General features: G+C 40.3%; 1 protein-coding gene across 1 annotated transcript in view; it reads right to left on the bottom strand.

Annotated features, from left to right (window-relative positions):
* Positions 1-23,094, bottom strand: part of PLCB1 (phospholipase C beta 1) — a 510,352-nt gene that overhangs the window by 387,383 nt on the left and 99,875 nt on the right. The gene's annotated exons all lie outside the window — the stretch shown is intronic.

Genomic DNA, 23,094 nt, shown 5'->3' with positions numbered 1-23,094 from the left:
CGCTCATTTACTGAGCCTATTACACTGCTCGATTATCATTTAGTAAGGGCTATATTGTTAGCGATGTCCATGCAGCCCTTGCTCTAAACTGTTCATACATTTCCTCTCCATGCTCCCAGTCTTCTCCTGCCTTGTGTTTTCTTTTCGTCACCGTGTGCTGCAGCTTCTCTGAGCTGACAGGCCGCTCAGCCGATCACTGTCTGTGGCGGTCCCGACCAGAGATTTACCAAGTGGCCCGTCAGCTCAGAGAAGCTGCAGCACGCAATGCAGGGAAGCAAGCGGAGGGCAGGAGAAGACTGGAAGCTCGGAGAGGTAATGTATGAGCAGTAGAGATGAGCGAACCTGGAGCATGCTCGAGTCCATCCGTACCCGAACTTTCGGCATTAGATTAGCGGTGGCTGCTGAACTTGGATAAATCCCTAAGGCTATGTGGAAAACATGGATATAGTCATTGGCTGTATCCAGGTTTTCCAGACAACCTTAGAGCTTTATCCAAGTTCAGCAGCCCCAGCTAATCAAATGCCGATCATTCGGGTTCGGATCGACTCGAACCCGAACCCAGTTTGCTCATCTCTAATGAACAGTGTATTCAATTGTCGGCCTCATATCAATATTAAACGTAGAAATGCACGGTTGGCAGCCAATGATTTTAGGACTGGACCAAAAGAAACAACCAGTCGATCGTTTCATCAGCTGGGCGTTGTCTCTACTTTACGGAGCGGTAATCAGCCCAATCAGCCTGATTCGTCCGATAATCACTCCGTGGAATAAAACCCTCAAAATTTGTCTCAAAATTTTTAGGTCAAGGTTATATTCACACTGAATTTTTGATGTGTTTTTAACATACATTTCCTATGTTGGCAGGTTAACTCCTATGTTGATCAATGAGTTTACCAAACAAAACAAAAAAATGCATATTAAAATTGAAACAAAAATGCACAGTGTGAACACAGCCTAATACAAAACAAAAGTCAGACAGTTCAAAATACTGGCGATGCCCATGGCATGGTGTTTATTTTTAGATAAAACTCAGGTTAACGTCCATGTGTGATTCACTAGAAAATAACCTCCTTACAGACCTTACTACCCTCAAGGGTCCCGTAGATCCATTTCCAGGCTATAAGTATTGGTGTAAATCTATAAACCCTCCATATTTACAAGTGCAGCACTCTAGACACTAAAAAGAAGATGCAGGCAAGTGCTGCTTATGCTGAGAGCCTCATAACACTTGATCCTAGATGTGCGCTCTTTTTAGACCAGGGTCCCTGCGTGCACAAGCGTCCATTAATTGGCCTGTCTACGAGTAATTCATTATACCGATAAACCTTCAGCTATGACCTAATGCGGCCTCTTCAGGACAAAGACCTGTAGTACTATCACAAAGAAATGCTCTGAGGATCCCAATCAGTGCAATGACCACCTCCTCTACGAAATGGAAGGTTCACCAATGACGCACAGAACCTCCTCTCCGCAGCCACGTGTCGGTTAGAAGGACTGTCAGGACTTTTGTTTATTTACTAAGGGAAGCAGAGCAATTTTCCTATTTTCCACCCTGCAGACGAGATTTCCAGATCCCCCAGCAGGCTGCAGTTATTAGCGGCTCTCCGGAGCAGATACTTCATTAGTATTCCCTTGGCTTTGTTCCCAGGTGACTAATAACTAGTCTCACCTGTAAAATGCTCCTTTCTGCTGACATTTCAGATTTCAGGTCCTTTCTAGCAGTTCTGGTTTCACGATCAGGATACTATATCTTTCTGAGCTATTTCACTATATATATATATATATATATATATATATATATATATATATAGCACTGGGGACCTGGGTTCAAATCCCACCAAGGGCAAGATCTGCAAAGAGTTTGTATGTTCTCTCCGTGTTTGCGTGGGTTTCCTCCCACATCCAAAAACATACAGATAGGTGAAGCGCTGCGGAATCTGTGTGCGCTATACAAATAAACAATTATTATTATTATGAATTTAAGCCTTTGGTGCATTTTTAATGCAGTTTCAGGCTATGTTCACATGACGTATTTTTTTCTGTCCGTTTTTTTTCCTAACTTTTTTTTTTTTACGTCGTTTTGTGTTTTTTGGTCCTTGGCATTACAATGATGGACAATGGTACATTATTCTATTTCAGCCCCTTTTAGGTGTGGTTCCTTTTTGAAGGTCCATTAAATTTAGTAGTAAAGACAAAGTGAAAGGACCGTGAAAAACAAATGTAAGTTAACAACTAGAAATAACGTCCATGTATAATTGTCATAAACATTCATTTGACGTTGGCACAAAAAACATCTGTTATTCAATACATTATGGGCGACATTCACTAAGAAGTACGAAGTACGAACATTTACTAATTGTGTGACTATTCTAATGGGGATTCATGTTTATTTGGTACCTGTATGTTATGTGTACAAAGTCACAAAAAAGTATTTTTAAAAAAAATCCTAAACAGTTTCACTTGCTACTGACCAGACACCAGGTTGCGCAACTTTTTGAAAATGATGATAAATTGGGCGCTTATCCCAGATTATGCAAATTTTGGGGTGTATACCTAAAACAGGCAAATTAACAAAAAGCTGCATCTAAAAAATAGTCGTCCATCAAATACTGGTTCATTAATAAAAATTAGATCAAAAATGGGTGAAAAATCCAATTATTTAACTTAAAATAGGCGAAAACCTCTTGATAAATTTCCCCCTATGCGTATTGGGCGGCCGTCATTCGATTGACTTTGATGGATTCCATTGACTTCAGTTACAATTAGGTAATAACAGACATTATTCTCTCTTTTTTTTTTTTTTACACAGTGTGAGCAAAGCCTCAAAGTGTAACGCCACTGTAATTTCAGGGTGGTGTATGGGCATAGCTATTTATATATATTATATAGTCTATATGGTGCATGATTATTAAAGATGTGCCCCTAAAGTATGCCATGGAAAAGGTACAAATTTTTACTTTTTCTGTCTCATATGTGAATCTTAAGCCCCGCTCATTTTATGGGTGGGCAGAGGGGGCATGGAAAGGCGGTAAGGAGGCATAAACCATACTGAAATTTACAGCCGCTCCAGAACAGGTGCAGATTCCTGTGCAAGTCCTGCGACAGACGCAGGTCCCAGTGGCGTTACTAAGAGTCATGCATCTCTTAGTAAATCTGGCCTGGTAAATTGGGGTGGGTCTTTATTTAGGACTGGCGTACAATTATGCCAGTCTTGATAAATGTCCCCAAATATCTCTAAACATCTACATTTCAGCTACCGTTTCACCAAAAATATGCAGTACCCCGAAAATAAGCCCTATCTTGATTTTGCAGGGTTTTTAAAGTAGGTTTTAAATATAAGCTCTACTTTTAAAAGAAAAAGTTACTCCTTCAAGTACAAGAAAAGGAATACAGCAAAATGTGTGATTATTGTTCCAGGAAAAACATGGTATATACACACTAGAAAACCACTGCTTTTAGAGCAGAGTGGTGGTCGGTAACATAGACGGCAAGCTGTAAACAATGGGAAGGAAAGAGCAGCATATCAAAAGAAGGAGGCAAGTTTGCTAAATGAATGTATAAGCAAAAATATTTAACATGACAAGCCCTACAAGTTTAAATAATGTAAGCAGTTCAGGTGTAATCACTATAACTAGCAAATATTAATAAATGCAGGTTAACAGCATCATTTCAGAAGTACTTACTGCACACGGTAAAATGCATGGATTGTGTACCTCAATTAGTTGTTCTTTTCTATCTCAAAAGTACCAGAATGCTTATCTAGGTCATGTGCTTTCATGGTGACCCACTGGAAATAACATATGTTTCTGTGCTCTCCGTAAGGTTACTTTTTCAGCCAGAAAAGGCTTAATTGTTTCTTCTATAAAATTTCTCCACAGGAGGAGACATAAACTTTCATCTTGGCAGGCCTAGGGCACGGATGCTTTAGGCTCTGTTTTACTGACACCGCACCACCAGAAAAAAAAAAATTTTTTAGTCCAAATACTGACCCCAGGAAACAGACAGTCTCTGGGACCAGGCATGCATTGAGAAATGCAACAGTATGGTAGCGACGGTTGGAAGGGCATATCCGGCAGTACACATTTGTTTAAACTGTCCTCCCAGGAGATGGTACCGGTTCCAACTGCCCATGAGATTTTGATGCATCATGGGATCAATAGTTGATTTAAAGGGCAGAGAATAGAGTTTAAAATTCTCTACAAAAATAAAATTTATAGATGCAGCAGAGTTGGGGTGAAACAAAGGACACTGCCTGCATAGTGGTCGTGAGTGTGCATTATATTGGCAAAAAGAAATCTAGGCGTGTTTATTTACAGTGGACATGTAGCCATTCATACTTTTCATATTTTTTGTATCAAGATTGTCAAATTTGTTTTATAAAGTAGATAAAATGGTACAATAAATAGAACTGGCTAAAAAGTGATATACTGTATACAGACGTGCTCATTTAATCTTAATATATTTATTTATACAAATTTTTTATTACAAATTTTTCAAAGCTGAAGTCATGACTTTCTCTCAGTGTGTAAGTCTATGACAGGAGACTAAATGCTTTTCAAGGGCACTAATAACATTTCAGGTTACCGCGTTGAAAGGGTGTCATACAAAATTCTGTTGCTTAGCTAAGGGAAAGGTGATGCTGTACACATCTGTAGGTTTATTCACATTTTACTTATCTGAGGCAATATTACTCTGTGACTATATGACTATAATTATATATGTGGACGTATTACATTAAAAAATAAAAAAAAGCACAACAAATTGAAAATGTATGCCTGTCATCCATTCAACGCAAGGTTTCAATTACATACACCATTAGTGTTGTTTGTCTTTTCTCAAGTGATAAAGAAGCAGCGGCTAATGGAATATAAATAATGAGATATTTGAATGCATCGCGCAGACTTTCTGTCAGTATATGTATCATTATAAATGTCACTACATACAGCCATCTCCTACGTACAGAGACCTAAACCGTATTACCTTTATAATGGTATACACAGGAGTGATTTACTAGCCCACATGGTAGGAAATATATTATATAATGATGGAGAAGGCAATCCAATTTTCCACCGTTGACCCTACTGAAGAACGATAGAAAAGCAATGTCTGAGGCAGGAGAGCTTATTCGTAACTTCATTAAAGATGATACAGTGACGTATTAGCCACACAGGACCTTTCTCAGGCCGAAAATGACAAGACCAGAGAATTATCTCAACCTGTAGAATTTTATTAAAGACCCAGTCTTGACTTACAAAACAGGACAGGATGTAAGTGATGCCACATCTTGGGAGCAAGTCAAAGGGACGTAAAGATGGGCTGGGTGTTTTACGGGTGCACCAGATATTTTATATTACTGTAAAGTATATAATAATACTTCAAGAGGTTATTCTGTTATTGAAACCAATAGCTATATGGTTGCAAGTATGTAAGAAACAATAAAGAAGCCATACTTACCTTTTTGCGCTCCCCTAGTGTCCTTTTAAAGGTTTCTGGCAATCTATGATCCCGCCTCCGCTTCTAAGACAGTTTTGCCACTGTCCTGCTCTGGTCAGTGATTGGCTGATATGGGAGACCCATAGGAGGACATTGGAGGAGTACAGTGAGGTAAGTATAGTGCTTTTATTGTTTTTACATACTAGGAACAAAATAGAATTTGTTTTTCCATAGCTGAATAACCCCTTGAATCGAATGGCCCACTGACGCTCTAAGAATTCCCCCTAACAGAAATCTGTTAATTAACATGTTTCAAGTTACATTGATAGTAATTAATACCTTATAAGGGTGCGTTCACACATACAGGATCGGCAGTAGATTTGATGATGCAGATTTGATGCTGTGCTCAGTTATTTTGTTAGATTGATATCAAATCTGCTGCGCATCCTGTATGTGTGAACGCACCCTAAAGGGAAACTATTAGCAGGTTAGACAAATCTTTACAGTTTAATCCAGCATGTTCAGGTTCGTACGAACTCGAACCATCAGTATTTGACTCCCATAGACTTCCCGTTATGTGGGGAAGGTGGAGACAGCCTGAGTCCCGCCTGGAAAACCGGAATACAGCCTAGGCCATAGTCTGTATTCCTGTTTTTCAGGCGGGACTCGGGCTGTCATCACCTTCCCCACAGAACGGGAAGACTGCAGGAGTCAAATACTGATGGTTCGAGTTCGTACGAACCTGAACATCAGCGCTGTTCAATCATCTCTAGTTTGGAGTACTGAGGAAAGAGCTACTGCCCCCAAAGCACCTAACAAGGCCACCACTGCCAGCCTACTCCACTAATAATTATTAGAAGGGGCGGTCCAGCTAGGGGCGGAATGGTGCGCTGGGGGTGGTAGTGCCATTCCCAGTGCTCAAAACAGCCTTGCTGGATTAAACGGAAAAGTGCACAAAAACTGCTCAGTTTCTGTTTACCATTCACCTTCATCCTCAGCGCCCTGTGTGCAATAGGGAGATACAGTGGGTAGTGAATGGCAGAGCTGCCGCAGTCTCTGACCGGCTATATCCCCTGATCTCAGCAGGCCCCCGGTGGTATCAATAAATATTGTCTGATGACACGTCAAACGTTATTTTTAGTGACAGGTGTTCTTTAACTGAAAAAGATGACAAAATTTAAGCTTTCAAGGCTACAGTACTAAGCCTCTTCATCTCTATTTCCCAGTAATTTTTTGTATAAATGTGGGCTAAGTAGTCAACTGGGCAGTCCTACTCAGTGATTGACAGCTCTCTCTACATGCCCACTTACACAGATAGCTGAATAGGACTGCCCACTTGATTACTTAGCTCATAATGAGTAGAGATTCACATGACAAGTTATCCTTAAAAATTTCTTACAAAATTATATATCAATCTTCTCAGCTCCTCCTGCTCTATAACATGTTACCTGCAAATTAAATAGCATTTTTCAACATGACAGGTCCCCTTTAAGGGATAAAGTTAATGGATGCCCTGAAAATTTTAAACTAAAATGGGGGTATTGTTTTTGATGTTATATGTTACACAAGGTACACGTTTGACATCGCTATGCACAGAGAAATTAAAGGGTTAATCTTTTACTTAAAAAGTCTACCTGTCACCATGTCCGGTGACCCGATCATTGCTGAATTCCACTCGGCGGCCGGAAGTTCAAACATTCATGGAGATGAATAAGCCAAGATGGTAATGTGCGCGGCCACAGTTGGATCAGAATGGGGGATGTGGATTACTCTCAAAGAGTGATTGTTTCCATGGTTACCCGAACTTCTGTGCGATGACTGGAATTAATCGACGATTGGGTCAACGGATGTGGTGAAGGGTACAATAATATTTATTTTAAAACAGAATTGAGCGATCGCAGCTTCAGTTTTATATACATTAAAAGCTTAATGTATCTCACACAAAAAAAAAACACAACATACTATTTGTTGTATCTACTGTGCATAAAATTAATAAAAATCAAATATAAATAATAATAATAATAATAATAATAAATAATTCTATAGAAAAAAATCACCCATAGACGGAATGCAGTATTTCAATAAGTGAATTTAACATTCCTGGTCATAAAAGGGTTAATGTACAATCTTAGTCATATCTATCTATATATATATATATATATATATATATATATATATATATACACACCACTAGATTCTACATTAGAGCCTACTGCAGAGATCAGTGCTTCTCATGTAACAACAATTAACACATGCTACGTGTTGACACCCTGGAGCTGGTTAAGTTGCTGGTGATTTCCATGGTAACAAATGTGGTTCTTCTTCTTTAAGGCCAATCAGTAGATAACAGATGACAGTGAACAATGAACGAGTCAAGTCTTAAAAAGAGCGGAGAGCGGATTCTATACACAACCTGCTCTGATTAGAATCTGTACGGCTCTCAGCATTATCATTTCAAGAAGCTAGCTGCTCCAGTTTTCATTTAGTCGTAAAAGAAATTGAATGGCCGTGTATATGAGAACACGGGGGAAGCAGAAAAGTTCTGCTTATACTTACGTCTGCTTATACATATGTGCCTATATACGTAAGGGCCTCACAATTTTAAAAACATCAAGAATTCTATGATCAAGTTGGATAGAGAAAAAGTAACAAAATCATAAAGTGTAACCAATGACAGGGCAAGAATAATGGCCTTTGTGTTCAGTTAGAAACTAAGGACAAAATCAAATTAACCAGCGATTAAATACATATTCACCTGTCCCCACCTTATCTGTGCTCACATGATTTTTACCTGCCTATGATGGTGGCTGTGATGCTTAAAGGGATTTTTTTAAGGTCACAACGGTAAAGGCCAGAAAGCTTTCTGAACAAACCAGAGAAGCAGTTATCACCAAGCACAAGCAGTGTAATGGATACAAGGCCAAAAACCTTGGCATTCTGGCTTCATCACTTCAAAATGTTACCATGAAGTTTGCTGTTCATGGAACACTGAAGAACCTTCCAGGATGTGTTGGAAAGACAGGAATTGATGACAGAACCTTGCACAAGTTGGCTTAATGGTCCTATTAGACAAAGCAATTTTTAAAGGAGACGTACAGTGAGATTCTTTTTATTAAAGTATTGTATTGCCCCCCCAAATGTTATACAAATCCCCAATATACACTTATTACAGGAAATGCTTATGAAGTGCTTTTTTTCCCTCCACTTACTACTGCATCAAGGCTTCACTTCCTGGATAACATGGTGATGTCACTTCCTGGATAACATGGTGATGTCACTTCCTGGATAAAATGGTGATGTCACGACCCGACTCCCAGAGCTGTGCGGGCTGTGGCTGCTGGAGAGGATGATGGCAGAGGGATGCTCAGTGTCCCTCCAGTGCCCTGTGTCCCTCAGTGTCCTTCTGCCCCCATCCTCTCCAGCAGCCACAGCCCGCACAGCTCTGAGAGTCAGGTCGTGACATCACCATGTTATCCAGGAAGTGACATCACCAATTTATCCAGGAAATGACATCACCATGTTATCCAGGAAGTGACATCACCATGTTATCCAGGAAGTGAAGCACTGATGCAGTAGTAAGTGCAGGGAAAAAAGCACTTTATAAGCATTTCCCATAATAAGTCTATATTGGTGATTTTTATAACTTTTGGGGTGCAATACAATATTTTAATAAAAATTTCTCGACTAGCGATCGCAAACGAGATTGTTTTTCGTTAACCTGAAATCATTCACTATATCACACAGAAGGATAGTCATTAGTTATGATCATTACTGCGATTATTACTATGATCGAATACTATACATGAGTAATGATACCGGCACTACCTGGCAAAATGAGGTTACATGCGAAATACTGAGCGGTGTTCTCCTCGTGAGTATATAGTCGATCATCAGTAAACATCCAAAACGAAGATAAAAGCTGGAGGGCACTCACCGCATTCTCTTGCAATCTTTATTTCATACGGATAGCTTTAAATTCCAGCAGGTATAATGGTATCGGGCCGGGACACCAACCACTCATCAACACAAACTATTACAGCTGTTTCACGCGCATGTTTACTGATGCAGTTGGCGTCCCGGCCTGAAACCATTATACCTGCTGAAATTGCAAGAGAATACGGTGAGTGCCCTCCAGCTTTTATCTTCACTTTCATTACTACGATTGTTTACTGCATCCGATTCCAGCAAAACAATGAACAATGTGCAATTACACTGAACGATTAGTGAACAAATAAAGAACTACAGCAAATGAATGTGGAATTACAGCGAACGATTAACAATGATTTTAGGTTCAGATCTAAATCAACGATCAATGTCACAAGAACAATTTTCCAATTGTTGCCAGCAATTACACAGGACGATTATTGTTTAAAATCGAACGACACAATGATTTTTTGCGCGATAATCGTCCTGTGTAATAGAGCCCTAACAGACAACTGAAGTCATGGTTTCAGCCTCTTCAAATGAAGCACACTGAATAAAACATGGCCCTATGAGCCTACTAGGAATTTACAATGAAAACTATTTCTTTGTACAATGTACAAAGCAGGGGCGAAGCTAGGATTCACGGGGCCCCATAGCAAGAAATTTTAAGGGGCCCCCCCTCCCCTACGCACAACACAAATCACTGCAGACTAACTTCTGCTTAATCCCTTATGTACTTCAGTGTGTAAGTGACCCAAAGTTTCCTTTCCTTTTTGCACATTTTCCTTTTCTACTTGATTGCTGCAGCTAGAGAGCAGAGGTCAGGGGTTATCAGAGCAGTGAAGCAGAGATCTCTGTCTTCTGCTTGTTAACCCTTTTTTGTGTTGCAGCATGTAACATTAAACATTGGGTCACTTACACACTGCAGTACATAAGGGATTAAGAAGAAGGACACACGCTCTTACCTTCTCCCCCAGGCCCCCCTCCTGCAGGGGCCCCATTGCAACTGCCTACCCTGCCTCTATGGTTGCTACTCCACTGGTACAAAGCCATCAGATCGGGTGCCATTTACAATACAATACAATTACAATACTCTGCATTGCCAATTGAACAGGTTTTCTAATAAGAAATTCAGAATTCAGAATTGTACTACAGCATGAGAGGAATAGTATGTGTGCTGGAATCTGTGAACGACACAACAACAACACTGTCAATCTACTGAACCATAAGACGAGAAAGTAGACAAACTTGCCTTCCATAGCATATGGCTACTAAAGTACCTGTTTATGACACTTTATCACAGTTTATCTAAAACCTGTTAGACCAGGGGTGTCAAACTCGAAGCCCTCCAGCTGTTGCCAAACTACAATTCCCATCATGCATGGGCAGCTGAAGCTTTAGATGTCCAGGCTTGATGGGAATTGTGGTTTTCCAACAGCTGGAGGGCTTCAGTTTGACACCTGAGCTTTGGTCTTCATTCAAATACTGTATGCTGCAGTATAGTGACAATACAGTTAAATAAAAAGGTAAAAACAACAAAAAAATAAATAAAAAGAAGGCACGGAAGAAGAAATAGTAATAAAGCAGATGATCCTTAAAGAGACTCTGTCAGCAGATTTACGGTGTCCTATCTCAGGGTAAAATAAACTAGTGACAGAGAAGCTGAACAGAATGATGTATGACTTTATCCTCCTGAATAACATGGACAATAAGTAGTCCTTTCCATTATGTGCATGAGCCCAGTAGTCCTGGATATTCATGAGAAGCAGAAAACTCCGCCCATCAGCTGCTGATTGGCAGTTATCTATCCATGCTGTGTATAGGCAGTAAGCTGTCAATCAGCAGCTGGAGGGAGTGGCAAGAATTATTCTCCTGCATATTAGGACAACGGCTGAACAAAATGATGTAAGTAATACACTGATCTATTCAGCATTTCTGTCACTAGTTTATGCTGCCTCAGTGTCACTGTTGTTATAATTTTAAAAATCGAAATCATAAGTAGATGTGATATAAAGCAAGTGTACAATTTACATTCATTATTTATTTTTTAGTTATCATGGAAAACACAGCACTGCCTGTTTTCTGACTGTTTTTCTCAAAAAACAGGAAACAGTCAGAAAACAGGAAGTCCTGTGTATCCCAGGCCATTTGAGCGCTCACAGAGAGAAGACAGTCATGTGATTGGTGGACACATTGAGCCGTGACTCTCTGTACTGGCTGGAATTCATGTGTTTAGTCTGCCTTCAGGAGACTGGACCTGGATTTCTGGTAAGTATAGTTTTGTTATACAGCAAGATAACAACAAAAAATAATGAATGTATACTGCAAACTTGCTTTATATCACATCTACTGTTGATTTAGATTTTGAAAGTTATAACAACAGTGACACTTTAAGGCAATGTATACCCAGTGACAGATTCTCTTTAAAAACCATACAACCAATCTTTTAGTGATCCATAATTTTCTAAACTATGATTAACGGAAAGGCCATCATTTCAACAGTCATGGGGCAACTACCATAATAATATTGATATTTGCTGCTTTAAAAGGCACCAAAAATAAGCTCAGGATATTACCTTAGTCAGCCTGGTCCAGACTGTATAACTCTACCCCCTTCTGAGCATGCACGCAGGCAGAACAATACCACGCTGGCAGCAGTAGACACCTGTCCAAGAACGTTCCGATACAAGCCTCATAGCAATGATCTGGAAATTGCTTGTGTTAAATTAGGCCGGCTGTCAGCCTCCAGTACAATGCATCTGAGCGGCCGTCAGTATTTCACTTCTTAATTAAACTTTCGATAACGTCAGCTTAATATTGCAGTGGAACGGCACAATCCATATCCTTCACCCATGCCTAATACTTATTGCCACAGTGATTATTTATGATAATAGCAGGGCTTAATACCAATCTACATGGCTCTGTTGTACATTAAAGGGCAAAGTAACTAAGTAGAAGTGTCATTCTGAGCCTATGTGATACAGCCCCAGGAAGATTTTTATAGCTAAGAAATATCAACGCTATATTTTACTACTTTTTTTTCCAGGTGTTTTAGACGGACCTTCTATGGTGGTGTATATAATACGGACCCCTATGGTCTCCCTGTGTCACAGCAGGGTGCCTCCATTAGGCACCATAGTCCCCCATAGAACTAAAGCTTTTAGGAACCAATGCCTGCGTAATAAAGCAAGCAATGCAAACATGTCAGAATCATTAATACAAAAACATCAGCGTACAAATGGGAAAGTCTCTCTCTGCATCCCATTGAGCGTATGGACTTAGATGTAAAGGACCTGCCATCCTGGTCATACAATATAATGACGCACCATTATGTTATTATATTGATAAGTGAAAAAAAAAAGTTTGCATTTATCTAAAAGAGGGAAAATATCCACAGAAGCCATTGACACTGCACTTATTATACTGACCTCTAAGTGTTCTGTGAATTCTACAGCAAACATTTGCACAGTTACAAGCCCAAGGCACTGGAATCTGCATATGTTATGTGACATTTAATGGATAACCCCAATTTAATGTATAACTCTTGCTTTACATATTTATAAGCAGTCCCGATAGCTACGAATTAAATCAATTTACATAATGTACATGTTCTACGGGAACAACTGCAACAAGAACACATGGAGGTTTTGACGCACATGACAGATGTTTCATGTGACGCAAAATAACGAGTAAGGAATGTATGGCAAGCGTCTGGTTAAGCAGACCCTGACTACAATAGGCTCACTACCCTACAACAGGGTCACTGTATTTTGCTATTACTCTGGTACAGTATGGGTAAGGCCAGACATGTCTACTAAAAGCAGGTGTAGACTAACCACTGTACGACAACTTTATGAGTTTGAGTTCCACAAAAGCTAGCAAGGTTTAGTAATGTGATTTTAGTAGAGATGAGCTAATTTCGAGAGAATCTTAATTACCGGTGGCTGAAGAAGTTAGATGCAGCCCTATGGAGTCCTGGAAAGCATGTGTCAGGCTGGAGACCCAAAGAATCAGGAGAAGTGAAGCCCTAACGCTGGCACCCGCCCTGCTGTCTATTCCTTTTGGAGTGATCAGCTCCTTAGCAGGTCGGCTCCAACCTGAAGACTGGTCACTGTGCTTATATAAGTGAAACAAAAGACAAAAACAAGACAAAACAAATACAATAATCGCAGGGTCAACTAGCCGGGTTGGTAATAATCGGTCATCACAGTACAGAATCAGAAATTGGGGGGAATAGTCAGATAGTCAAGCCAAAATCAGGATACCAGGGAATAACAATCAGGATACTGATTAGCTTAGTCACATTTAAAAAGGCTCTATTGCAGGCAAGGAGGATGATGAGGGAAATAGTCTTATGGAGGATGGAGTCCCAACCACAGGCGTGATTAGGGCAGAGACTCCATCCCCCAGAGTATAACAAAACTGACTGGCTGTGCCAGCGGCCTCTCAGCACATCCTAATAGTCAACACCGCAGCCGGGGTGAAGCCACAACCACGGCAATAACTGAGAATAGTTGTGGGCGCGCCCCTAGTGTCAGGGACGCCATCAGCACTTGTAGGAGGCCGGTCGCACACTCTCCCAGTGCCGAGAGCCGAGCGTGACTGCCAGTTTGTGGCAGGATGGGTGTAGTCTATGGCTGTATCCATATGTTCCAGGTAGCCGCAGGGCCACACGCTTTGGTTTGCTATGACCCGAGTGTGCTAGAGATTCCCTCATCTCTAGATTTCAGTGTACCAAAGTGTATAGTAAGCATTTAGTAACCAACAACATAACTATAGCTGTATAACTGTGTTTTTCTATTCTTACCTTTGTATGAGAGTGAGGCCTAACCAATGTGTGCCTGTGCCATGATCAGGAATCACAATGGCAATCAGTGTTATCCGATATTAGCAATGGTTACCGATGTAAGTTAGTGCTGAATATATTTTTGTGTGTGTTTACCAAGTTTTACCTGTTTTAGTAGCCAAAAATTTAATAATAATCAAATACATTTGGCCGTTTCTTCTTACAGGTTGCAGCTTGCTCTATTATCTGTCCACCATTTTCTTGAGAGTGATATTACAGTAGGTCTACAACATACAGTATGTTATGTGACCCTCATTTAGGTAATATCAAGTATTATAATAAGCTATGGCCTGTAAAAAGCATAAAAATAAGAAAAAGAATTCTGCATTAGTTGCTCCCTTTGCACGGAGGAGAGGATGGTGAGAAGGAAGTGGCGAGAGGCCTAAGAAGACTGCTGAGATTGTTTTATTTGCTGAGCAACAGGTATAGAGGGGATGTAAGTGAAATGCTGCCATGATAATAATTTATGATGAACTAACAAAATGAAACCAGTGTGGTGCCAGTAAAGTAGGGCACAAGACATTGGTTCAATAACAAAGGGAGGAAAAGCAAAGGGAAATCAGACACGGATACAGTAGCAGGAAATAAAGCAGCCAGGCTGCCTGGTGGGCTCTATATTGACCATTAAGACAGTGTATCTCTGTGTCAAGGTTTTATAGATAATCAAAGGTGTGTCCAACAGAGTGAAAAGTATCATTGGGCTTCACGGTTATCACAGTTTTTTTTTTTTTTTTGTGAACAGGAATATCAAGAAATGGTTGGAAACTTGTCTTGTAAAACTAATGTAAAGTTTTTTAGATCTTAGACTCAGGGGATGCCAACAACCTGCTTCAGTTAGAAAACGGAAACCTGTCCAAAAGGGATGGAAAGCCTGACAGCATACCTGCTAAGGGCCTGTTCACACTACTGAATCTGCGCTGAAATTCTGCTTGGAACCCCTGCCCCCGGACTCGGTGCCGAATCCTGCCGATCTCTTTCAACGAAGAGGCACAGAGAGCAGAGGCGCATGAGGCATCCCATTAAAAGAGATAGCAGGCGGGATTTGGCCCAGAGTCTGTGGGTGGGGGTTCAAAGCAGAATTTTGGCGCCGATTCCATAGTGTGAACAGGCTCTAACAGATAGCCATAAAAATCTGGTATACCCCACCCCCTGCAACTAGGTCAAAACATCTGCACAATTCCCCCCAAAAGCAACTTTTGTAATGCATTTACATAAACTTTATCCATTTCTTATCTCTTGCCTCCTTTGTGGTCTGACTCATAGTATGTAACAGCACAGGAACGCCACAAATCAACGCTGGCATGCAGGCCTCACTGGGCCCGATCCACGGTCCTGAAATCAAACCAACAGTAAAGCCCAAGGTAGCAGCGTCTTTCTCAAATCCTGTATTATACCAATGCCACATTTCGGTATGAACCTCGCAGTGCTGCTTTAATAAGGTTCTTACCAAAATGTTGCATTGGTATAATAAGGGTTCACTATTGTGCGGTTTGTAAAAGATGATGCTGCCTTGGACTTTATTGCTTGTTTGACTGTTGGGACTATCGGCAAACATGCCTCAGGTGGGGTGTGCAACCTGCAGTCCTATATCTGTAGCTAAACTACAATTCCCACAATGGTGGCATAAATTTCAACAGATTTATTGAGAATTGTGCCCCTTTTAATATAAAGCAGATGATCCTTAAAGAGACCCTGTCAGCAGGTTTAGGTCGTCCTATCTATGGGTAGCATAAACTTGTGACAGAGAAACTGAACAAAATGATGGGTCACTTTATATCACATTGTTCTTTGCAGCTGATTCGGAGATACCATCCTGAACAACATGGCAATAAGTAGTCCTCTCCATTATGTGCATGAGCCCAGTAGTCCCCAATATTCATGAGAATCAGAAAACTCCACCCACCAGCGGCAGTTATCTATCCATGCTGTGTATAGGCAGTAACCTGTCAATCAGCAGCTGGAGGGTGGGGGGAGGGGTGTGGCAAGAATCCTATTCTCCTGCATATTAGGAAAACAGTTGAACAAAATGATGTAAGTAATAAACCAATCTGTTCAGCATTTCTGTCACTAGTTTATGCTGCCCTCATTTAAGGCAGTATATACCTAGTAACGGATTCCCTTTAAAAACCATACAAACAAATCTTTTAGTGATCGATATTTTTGTAAACTATGATTAAAGGAAATGTCATCATTTCAATAGTCATGGGGCAACTCCGGTAATAATACTGATATTTGGTTCTTTAAATAAAGCTCAGTGTATAGGATAATACCGTAGTCAGGTGGGGTGTGCAACCTGCAGTCCTATAGCTATATTTAAACTACAATTCCCACAATGGTGCCATAAATTTCGATAGCTTTATCGAGAATTTTGTCCCTTTTATTAAATACAGTGTGGGTAAGCAAGGCGGTGCTTTACTTTACCCAAGACCAGAATATGGTTGTGCCAGTCTTGGTAAATTCCTCCCATTGTCTTTTTAGCTTTGTGTTCTGTCAGTTATAATGGATGACACGTGTGTGAATGTATTGTTATATAAATTACTAAACTCAGTAACTAAATTCATTTAGTCATTTTCTAAATAATAACACTGTACTATTTTCCTCCACGTGAAAACACTAAATGCCGACTTCTGTATCATCCACCTGTATATCTGCTTTGTCTTCTTTTCCACCCATTAAGCATTTATTATTATGTTTATAATACCAGAAGGAACACAATGCCGAGTGTATTAAAATATTTCACAAATAATTGATGAAATCTAAACAATAAATTCATTAACTCTGTGTCACTGCAGGTAAGATGAAGGGATTTGACTGTATAACAATCAAACAAACAAAAAAAAAAAAAACATTCAGTATGTGATAAGTTTACCTGCTAAATATTTATGGCATATTAGTGTTGTACATAGGCCTGGGTGCTCAGAAAGTTTGGGTGCAGAAAGATTTTAAACAGCTAGAGGTGTCCTGGCCTGAAAACCCAGACTGACATTGGATGAAGTATTAGTGTAACCTGGGGCAATCTTGCCATATCAAGATGGATAGACAGTACAGGAATTGGCACAGCTGCTCCATGTAGGCTACACCATTTACCATTTGTTTGTATCAGATACCTAATTTACAGGATATTCAGGAGAATTTGTCAGCTCTATATCATGCTCCGAGCCACAGCAATGGACAGATTGCTGATAAAACAGATGATACCCATCTCATAGCTGATGACTGTTTGCAAAGTTATAAAAATGATATTTTCCTTTCAAGCTCAAGTTTGACATAGCTGCGGGGTGCATGCCTCCTCCGTCCACTAACTGTCCCTGCATGGCTTCCAGCACTGAGCCTTGTACGCCAATCAGTCAACACAGAGAGGGTGGGGGAGGGAGGAGGCTGCAGCTCAGCAACAGCTTGATACTTAAAGGAGAAGTCTGGCAATTTTTGAAATTCGGTAGCCGACAGGGGCAGGGGGGTATTTGATTACCTCTCCCCGTGCTAGCGGTGAGCGGTGGGATCTACCTCGGAAGGCATTTTCCCCCGAGTTGTTATAATGTCACGACTCGGGGGGAAAAGGCCTGTCCTGGCTGATGGACTGGTCGCTCAGCCAATCAGTGACTGTAGCAGCGTCCTGACGTGACAGCACCGGAGATCCTGGAGCCCTGTAGGGGTTCCAAGTCCGGTCCCACTGCTCACAGCAGGCACAGGAGCACGTAAGTTTGTACTTGTAATCAAATGTCCCTGCCGCCTGCCTTATTTTAAAAATCCATGGACTTTTCCTTTAAAATCTTCCCTTAACTGTTCTCTTATAGGTTTGTTTCAGGAGACTTTCAGGTGACTTTAGGATAAGCTGCCATGTATAATTAACTGAGGATTAGCACAACTTATATCTTATCTGTGTTTTTGTGTATCTTATATGTAGGATTTTTCTGCAGATTTCGGCCCTGCAATTTTGCTAATTTCCATTGACTTGAATGCATTCCATTGGGGTCAATTAAAATGCGGCAATAACGGACGTCATTTTAAAAAATTTTTCTTTTTTGTTACTTAGTGTGAACATAGCCTGTAGGGCTTGGACTTGATGGACCCATGTCTTTTTTTTTTTCAACCTTATAAATTGCTTGACTATATTAGTAGTGCAGATCCTATAGGACGTCACACCATGGTTGCTAACCTGACATGCTGCTGCTGCAACACAGATTTGTCTGCACCTTGTACAGTGCGATTACTAATAAATATAGAGATATCTGTGCATAGTAGGATATTAGCAGGACTTCATACTAGCCATTGACTGTCAGCACTAAGATCACACTACCTCGCTGCGCGTATTTCTATATTCTATATGATTTTATATATATATATATATATATATATATATATATATATATATATATATATAAATATAGACGCATTGCATACATGACAGATGTAGAGATGTGTACAGCTATACAGAACCTGATCTTACAAGTGGGACAAGACTCTAACCATGTGCAGAAGAGATAATGAATACTTCTGATTCTCCCATCAGCACAAGGAGATGCTGGGAAATCTCCTTACAATGAGCCCGATACCTCATTTTCACACAGAAACGGGATAATGGCGTTCATCACTCATGCAGACTGAGGTCACAGTATGTCATCCACCATGGCCGAGACCAGCGTCCTCCATGGTAGTCCTAAAAGTAGCTAATGACAAGTGCTATATCCTGAATATAAAGCATGTGCGCGGTGCAGCTGGTAATACAGAGGGGTCAAACATGACAAATGTCACATGATAATTGTTCTTAGCTGCAAGATGATACCAGATGCTAATACGCTAATCATTACAATTCACCCGGAATCTTGTAACAATAGAAAACTGAACAGTTATGGGATTTATTTCATGAGAAAGTGGTAAAGGAGTTGTATCATGCACTTATATGGAAAGTGAGGATTATTATAAAAGTATGATTCCCAGTGGGAATGATGCATAGGTGCTACTATAGGTAATTGTGTAGGATACTTGTACGCCCTTGAAGTGCTCTTTATACTCTGCTAACCCCTTGGTGTCCTGCCACCTCTTGCAATTATCTTGAAGTCCCCTAAGGACTGAGACAACTTGTATGTGTTCATGGTATGAAATTAATATTCTGTGGAACAGAGGGGGAAAGGTATATTAAAGGGAACCCATCACCATGAAAATGCTACCTAAGCTATCAGCATCATATTATAGAGCAGAAAGAACTGAGCGGATTGATATATTTTTTTATGGAAAAAGATTCAGAATAATTTGTAATTTATTGATTGAAACCTCTGATGTTTCTATGCTAAAGTGTCCAGCCCACTGAGTGACACCGCCCACTGGACTCCTCAACATAGAATGAGTAGGGATTTCAATCAACAAGTTACAAGTTATACTGAATCTTTTCCCATAATGATAGATATCAATCCGTTCAGCTCTTCCTGCTCTATAACATGATGGCAATAGATTAGATAGCATTGTTGTGGTGACAGGTTCCCTTTAAGGGTTATTTATTCATTTTTTTTATGTAAAATATTGAAATCATCTATAAAAACAACAGAATAAAAACAAGTTAAATGTGCCTTCATATTTCCATTTCCCTTTGACATTATAGGAAGAAAGTTAGTTATGTTATGTTAGTGAATGGCCCTCTTCCCTGTGCCCCCCCCCACTCTAGACTCGAAAGTGTGATGCACTATACTCACCTGATTCGTGTCGACCCCCGTCCGCCATCTTGGGACAATGATGCTGCGGTATAGGGTGGCGCCGGCATGAGGGACGGCTGGAGCGGTGCGGCCGACCTCCCGAAGATGACATCATTGTCCCAAGATAGCGGACGGGGGTCGACACGAATCAGGTATCAGAGTATAGTGCATCACACTTCCGGATCTAGCGTGGGTGGGGGGGGGGAACACGGGGAAGGGGGCCATTCACTAACATAACATACATTACAAAGTTGTATAACTTTGTAATGTGTGTCATTTAGTGAATGATTTTGAAATGCCGCACTACCCCTTTAACAAGGAGAGCAATGGAGTAACCAGCAGAATGATGAAACTTAATAGCTGTGTCTCCCATACTCTGTCAAAAAAGAAAGAGGCCACCAAACCCATCCACCCAACCCATTAGAAGGCCGGTCCTTCTGAAATCGAGAGGATAAGCTCACAATGGTCTAATGTGCATGGCCAGTTTAAGCTGTTCCATTGACTACAGCAATGTTGGAAAAATGAGAAAGGAAAAAATAAAATATGATATGTAGTGTATAAACACGCTTGTTGAAAAAAAGAAATCGAAAAAAATCTTAACAAAAAAAAATATTTTTATGTAATTGTAAAACATTTAAGAACCTAACAATTCTGTTAAATCTACTATTACTAAATAATTACAGTAAATATTTATAATAAAAACAGAGGAAAACATAACATCAATAAGGTAATAACCAATAATAACCTATAATTAGGGTTAGGTTTACTGTCTATTACACATATGGACACAGGCTCCTTGTCTTATCACAGAATCCAGTGTAAGACTATTAGTACAGGAGGAAACGTCTTACAAATGAAAATAATCCTATGGAAAGGTTAATGTTATTTAATAGCAACAAGCAGGCGGAGCAGATTAGTGGGGGATATGCGATAATTTAAAGTGCATTATAGAATACCCTGGAGCACAGCGCTGTATTTCCAGTATAAACATAGTGGTGTTTGTATAGGGCCATGAAAGCTAAAAGCTGATGAAAGTATGTGCACTGACTTCCCTATTCAGCTCAGTTTGTTTTAGAAAATTGGATTTATTTTAGAAAAGTCATCTAAGAAATTTGTGTTTGTGATCAGTTTGTGATCAGTAGAGATGAGCGAACCTTGAGCATGCTCGAGACCATCCGAACCTGAACTTTCAGCATTTGATTAGCGGTGGCTGCTGAAGTTGGATAAAGCCCTAATGCTATGTGGAAATCATGGATATAGTCATTGGCTGTATCCATGTTTTCCAGACAACCTTAGAGCTTTATCCAAGTTCAGCAGCCCCCGCTAATCAAATGCCGAACGTTCGGGTTCGGATAGATTCGAACCCGAACCCGATTCGCTCATCTCTAGTGATCAGTAGACAAGGCTTAGCATCTTCAGTTATAAATAAATTAGCATCTTCAGTTATAAATTTTTCAAAAACTAGTTTTCAGTTTTCTTTCGGTCTCGGGTTAAACAGACACTTTCAATTATTCCCTATGGACAAAATAAATGACCTGGTGACTGTTGGAAAACCTCACACGGTGCAAAATATACTAGTTAGATCAATGTCACATACAAATCTTCCCCTAAATGGCAGAAGAGTCATAATTATGATTTGGCTGCAATACAATATACAGTGGTGCCTTGAATTACGAGCATAATTCCATAATAACCAAAGCAAATTTTCCCATAAGAAATCCCTGAAATGCAGACAATTGGTTCCCCACTCCAAAAATAATGATTTATTATTCTGAATAACATGTAAAACCAATAAAGCAAACATTCAGAAACAGCAGAATATGTGATAATATAAGTTACTGTACAGGAGAGGATGGGAAACACAAGGGCGGACAGAGACTGCAGGGAACATGAAGGAATGAGCAGGACAGATGTGGGCACATACATGCAGCACTCTTTCTCCGGGGATAGAGGGGTTACAGCTATGGAGAGATTACCTCCACAGTCCTGTCTCCTGATGCAAGCCCCAGCCTGAAGTGGATCTGCTAGGATTTGGAAGGTGAGGGAGACTTCCTGGGTCAGAGTACAGTGCTGTAGACCCCGCTATGCAGGCCATGCCCCTCCCCCACTCCCCCTCCCACCCAGTACAGGGAGCTCTTACATTAAAGCAATGCTCTTATACCAAGTCACAATTTTGAAAAGCTGTGAACTCATAAACCAAAACATTTTTAAACCAAGTTACTCTTAAACCAAGGTACCACTGTATATCATTAGGCAAAGGTTATGTTCACACTACGTTTAACAACTGTTAAACTGCCGGCCACCAGGCTGCGTTTGGGGCGTTCCTGCAGCCGATATGTTCCTTTTTTACTATTGATTTGCGAGGACCATTGGGTGTGCCCGCAAATCATTACATTGTGTGAACAGCCATTATTTCCGGATACTGTTCACTGAAAAACGTCCGGATAAAATAGGCAGGTACATTATTTTAACGTCCGTTCTAAAGAACCGGCGTTAACATAACGCTGTGTAAACACAGCGGGCAGCATTGCATTGACTTCAATGCAATGTCGCCCCTGCAGTAAAGAAACGGATACTAATTGCAATAGAATTAGCGTCCGTTGTTTACTTAAAAATTACATTGTGTGAACACAGCCAAAGAGTAACAAAAGTGCTAAAGTAAAAAAAAAAAAAAAAAAATGCCACATAGATTTAAAAGGATAGTCCAGCTTGATTTTTTTCCCATGAGCCCTTTTACGGAAAAGCTATATTTTGTTGACTAAGTAAATGGTCTGTAATACTGCAATTCCCCACTAGTGGCCGCTATAGGGGGAGTTTGCAGTCAGCCACAACTTTTTTAGTAAAAAATTGGGCGATCAGAGGATTCAGCTGTGATCTGAAATTAGAAAACTAAAAATAGGAAGGGAAAGAGCCAATGCCCTCTAAACCCCAAACATATTTAGTGTTTGTATAACAACAATAAAGTCAAATGCTGTAAAGTTTTCTGTGTGATGAAAACACAAATGTCATTCAACAAATTTGTTTACCCTTTTCTTAAAAGAAAGGACAACTACGAGGGACAAAGGACAATAGTCTGTAAACAATGTCTTTTCAAAGGGAATCTTCAGCTCACTAGTGTCTCCTGTCTGGGGGCTTCACAGTGTAGAAAGAAAAGACAGGTGTTTTAAGTTCTGTGTTGTCCGCTTGAAACTTAAAGGGGGACTG

This window comes from Dendropsophus ebraccatus, chromosome 15 (genome assembly GCF_027789765.1).
Source record: "Dendropsophus ebraccatus isolate aDenEbr1 chromosome 15, aDenEbr1.pat, whole genome shotgun sequence".
In the NCBI taxonomy this organism is placed as follows: domain Eukaryota; kingdom Metazoa; phylum Chordata; class Amphibia; order Anura; family Hylidae; genus Dendropsophus; species Dendropsophus ebraccatus.
This window is presented reverse-complemented; position numbering and strand designations above follow the sequence as displayed.